General features: G+C 53.6%; 1 non-coding gene across 1 annotated transcript in view; it reads left to right on the top strand.

Annotated features, from left to right (window-relative positions):
* Positions 1-3,520: 3,520 nt before the first annotated feature.
* The window catches only part of LOC126316645 (small subunit ribosomal RNA), a 1,893-nt gene continuing 413 nt past the window's right edge, over positions 3,521-5,000 (top strand). Inside the window, exon 1 of the ribosomal RNA XR_007556239.1 lies at positions 3,521-5,000. This exon is cut by the window's right edge and continues 413 nt beyond it. This is a non-coding gene — a ribosomal RNA (small subunit ribosomal RNA).

The following is a 5,000-nucleotide window of genomic DNA, read 5'->3' on the forward strand; positions in this document are numbered from 1 at the left end:
GCACCAAAGCACTATCGTTCAACAACATCCATTTTATCCTCGCTGCCACAGGACACTATCCAAACAACGACAAGAGGAACGTCACGTCCACTAATAAGACAGAATGTCTCACATCACCCGCAAACAACGCAGCTCAAATCAGCCAGCAACACCCACAGTGGTCCACCCAGTATCAACACAGGACGCAACGCCACGCCACAACACAAAAGGTACAAGTAATAAAATACCCTTTGGCCACACCCCTTATAAAGGCATCGAACCAACCCACCACCTGACACCAGCCAAACGTACATCCTGATTTGACACATCTCTGGCAACCTAACCCACGTTGGCCCTTAACCTAACCCACGTTGGCCCTTAACCTAACCCACGTTGGCCCTTAACCTAACCCACGTTGGCCCTTAACCTAACCCACGTTGGCCCTTAACCTAACCCACGTTGGCCCTTAACCTAACCCACGTTGGCCCTTAACCTAACCCACGTTGGCCCTTAACCTAACCCACGTTGGCCCTTAACCTAACCCACGTTGGCCCTTAACCTAACCCACGTTGGCCCTTAACCTAACCCACGTTGGCCCTTAACCTAACCCACGTTGGCCCTTAACCTAACCCACGTTGGCCCTTAACCTAACCCACGTTGGCCCTTAACCTAACCCACGTTGGCCCCTAACCTAACCCACGTTGGCCCCTAACCTAACCCACGTTGGCCCCTAACCTAACCCACGTTGGCCCCTAACCTAACCCACGTTGGCCCCTAACCTAACCCACGTTGGCCCCTAACCTAACCCACGTTGGCCCCTAACCTAACCCACGTTGGCCCCTAACCTAACCCACGTTGGCCCCTAACCTAACCCACGTTGGCCCCTAACCTAACCCACGTTGGCCCCTAACCTAACCCACGTTGGCCCCTAACCTAACCCACGTTGGCCCCTAACCTAACCCACGTTGGCCCCTAACCTAACCCACGCTGCACCTTAACCTAAGTTACGCTGCACCTTAACCTAAGTTACGCTGCACCTTAACCTAAGTTACGCTGCACCTTAACCTAAGTTACGCTGCACCTTAACCTAAGTTACGCTGCACCTTAACCTAAGTTACGCTGCACCTTAACCTAAGTTACGCTGCACCTTAACCTAAGTTACGCTGCACCTTAACCTAAGTTACGCTGCACCTTAACCTAAGTTACGCTGCACCTTAACCTAACTTACACTGCACCTTAACCTAAGTTACACTGCACCTTAACCTAACTTACACTGCACCTTAACCTAAGTTACACTGCACCTTAACCTAAGTTACACTGCACCTTAACCTAACTTACACTGCACCTTAACCTAAGTTACACTGCACCTTAACCTAAGTTACACTGCACCTTAACCTAAGTTACACTGCACCTTAACCTAAGTTACACTGCACCTTAACCTAAGTTACACTGCACCTTAACCTAAGTTACACTGCACCTTAACCTAAGTTACACTGCACCTTAACCTAACTTACACTGCACCTTAACCTAACTTACACTGCACCTTAACCTAACTTACACTGCACCTTAACCTAACTTACACTGCACCTTAACCTAACTTACACTGCACCTTAACCTAACTTACACTGCACCTTAACCTAACTTACACTGCACCTTAACCTAACTTACACTGCACCTTAACCTAACTTACACTGCACCTTAACTGTCACATGTAACGTCACAGGAATGTAGCTTTGCCTAACAGCAACCCTCTGAACATAGTTCACTGCTTGGATCCTCTGGTGTCATGTGTATTTCTTGATGCCATGGTGCGTACCCTCACATAAAGGTCTTTCGAGTGTTGCGTACTTTCTACACAGTCCCGCTAACCACTGGAAGGGTGTACCGCTACAGAACGAATATCGCCCTCCCCTCCTGCCCTTCCAAGCTGGTCGGTCAGGCGTTTGTTTGTGAAATGAGCCTTGCAGCTGTTCAGTTGCATTCGGTTGTCGATGCAGTCAGTGTACGTTGTGGTACGGCCTGTGTGGACTGTCCGCTGATGTACGCGTAACCCACACTGATCATCCGTCGTTACGTACTGAGTGACATAATGTGGCACATGCTTGACCGTACACCGGCTGCGCCCTACAATGGCGAATCATAAGGGCCATATGTTGTGCACGATGCTACTTGTCTCGTCTCCCCATTACAGCGAGATTGCACTGTTGTACGCCGTACAGACATGTGGTAAGTAGGTACGGACGAAAGTATTGCATGTTGGCCCCCCCCCCCCCCTCCTCCCTCTGCCGGGAATCAGCGTGAGCCGTCTGTTGATGTAGCGACGAGGGTTTTCCTATTTAATCGTATTGCCCCACACAACATGATAGCACGGTGGACCGCGTTCCACATCTGCGACATGCTACAGAGGCCGGTTGACAGTCGACCGCGCAAGGGACATTGCACACGTGCGCGGACCATCTTCCACGTGTTCTCTCGTGTACATGCCGCAGTGTGTATGTGGGCTGATGTAGCGTGTCGTGACACATAACATGCAGGCATGCCAGAATCGTAGATTTCGCAAATGTAGATTGACGTATACGTTTGCTGCCAAAGATCCGCAAATGAACTGGAAATCAGTTGTTGAGCGGTTGTTCGCGCTGCAGGTGCATCGGTGATAGCGACGATCGGTACATCTGTGAACCGGTTGTTTCGGCGGTACCCGCCATGCCCCCGAACCTGAGTTGGCCATGTGGGTATGAAGCGATACGAGGCTGTGGCTTGGCGGGACAGTCCCCGGCCGGTGAGGGGGGGCCGCCCGGCGTGCTGGCCGCGCGCTGCGTGAGCGCACGCACTACAGCCGGCTGGTGGGGGGCGCCCAGTGGCAGGAGCGCCGGCCGACGGGCCCGGCTGGCGTCCCAGCTATGCGCCGGCGCACCCTGCGCGCGGCGCCAGGCGGCCAAAGTGGGTTCTGCCGAGCCCGGTGCGAAGCGCGGTGGACATCTGCAGTGTGCTGGTCCGATTGCGGACTGTGTGCGTTGAGGATGCGCCGCCGCCCGGCACTCGGCGTCGCGACGCCGTCTGCTGCTCGGTCGCCCCCAGCGGTTCTCGCAGGTGGTTTGTATCGCAGCTCTGCGGACGTGTTGGCGCGTGCGCTGTGCTGGGAGAGTTCGCTTCTGCACCCAAGTGGGGCTTTGCCCTTCTGTGGCGCTGGCGTTGGAGCTGCCGGTCACCGTAGGTGGCGCGTGTTGTTTCCCGCCGGCAATGCCACGACAGCACGCTCCCGGGCCTCTGTCGGCAGCGGCAAGCTCAGTTGGGAGCACGGGTGTTCGCACTGAAAGCGTCTACTCGCCTATCTCCGGGCGATTGCGCCTCTCTCGAACCCGACCAAGTACTTAGGACGGCGCTGCGCGCCGCCGGGACCTGAGAGGGTTTCGAGGTGTATCGTGCAGGGGAGCTCAGCCTCCTCCTGTTTGCAGAATAATTGAGCGGACGCTTGCGTGTTCGCGCGGGCCCTCGGGACACACTCCCGGGCGGCCGGCTGCTCAGCTCTCGTTGACGCAGCTCCCTGGTTGATCCTGCCAGTAGTCATATGCTTGTCTCAAAGATTAAGCCATGCATGTCTCAGTACAAGCCGCATTAAGGTGAAACCGCGAATGGCTCATTAAATCAGTTATGGTTCCTTAGATCGTACCCACGTTACTTGGATAACTGTGGTAATTCTAGAGCTAATACATGCAAACAGAGTCCCGACCAGAGATGGAAGGGACGCTTTTATTAGATCAAAACCAATCGGATTGGCTCGTCTGGTCCGTTTGCCTTGGTGACTCTGAATAACTTTGGGCTGATCGCACGGTCCTCGTACCGGCGACGCATCTTTCAAATGTCTGCCTTATCAACTGTCGATGGTAGGTTCTGCGCCTACCATGGTTGTAACGGGTAACGGGGAATCAGGGTTCGATTCCGGAGAGGGAGCCTGAGAAACGGCTACCACATCCAAGGAAGGCAGCAGGCGCGCAAATTACCCACTCCCGGCACGGGGAGGTAGTGACGAAAAATAACGATACGGGACTCATCCGAGGCCCCGTAATCGGAATGAGTACACTTTAAATCCTTTAACGAGTATCTATTGGAGGGCAAGTCTGGTGCCAGCAGCCGCGGTAATTCCAGCTCCAATAGCGTATATTAAAGTTGTTGCGGTTAAAAAGCTCGTAGTTGGATTTGTGTCCCACGCTGTTGGTTCACCGCCCGTCGGTGTTTAACTGGCATGTATCGTGGGACGTCCTGCCGGTGGGGCGAGCCGAAGGCGTGCTTGCGCGTCCCGAGGCGGACCCCGTTGAAATCCTACCAGGGTGCTCTTAGTTGAGTGTCTCGGTGGGCCGGCACGTTTACTTTGAACAAATTAGAGTGCTTAAAGCAGGCAAGCCCGCCTGAATACTGTGTGCATGGAATAATGGAATAGGACCTCGGTTCTATTTTGTTGGTTTTCGGAACCCGAGGTAATGATTAATAGGGACAGGCGGGGGCATTCGTATTGCGACGTTAGAGGTGAAATTCTTGGATCGTCGCAAGACGAACAGAAGCGAAAGCATTTGCCAAGTATGTTTTCATTAATCAAGAACGAAAGTTAGAGGTTCGAAGGCGATCAGATACCGCCCTAGTTCTAACCATAAACGATGCCAGCCAGCGATCCGCCGCAGTTCCTCCGATGACTCGGCGGGCAGCCTCCGGGAAACCAAAGCTTTTGGGTTCCGGGGGAAGTATGGTTGCAAAGCTGAAACTTAAAGGAATTGACGGAAGGGCACCACCAGGAGTGGAGCCTGCGGCTTAATTTGACTCAACACGGGAAACCTCACCAGGCCCGGACACCGGAAGGATTGACAGATTGATAGCTCTTTCTTGATTCGGTGGGTGGTGGTGCATGGCCGTTCTTAGTTGGTGGAGCGATTTGTCTGGTTAATTCCGATAACGAACGAGACTCTAGCCTGCTAACTAGTCGCGTGACATCCTTCGTGCTGTCAGCGATTACTTTTCTTCTTAGAGGG

The sequence above is a fragment of the Schistocerca gregaria genome, unplaced genomic scaffold (assembly GCF_023897955.1).
Source record: "Schistocerca gregaria isolate iqSchGreg1 unplaced genomic scaffold, iqSchGreg1.2 ptg000594l, whole genome shotgun sequence".
Classification (NCBI taxonomy): domain Eukaryota; kingdom Metazoa; phylum Arthropoda; class Insecta; order Orthoptera; family Acrididae; genus Schistocerca; species Schistocerca gregaria.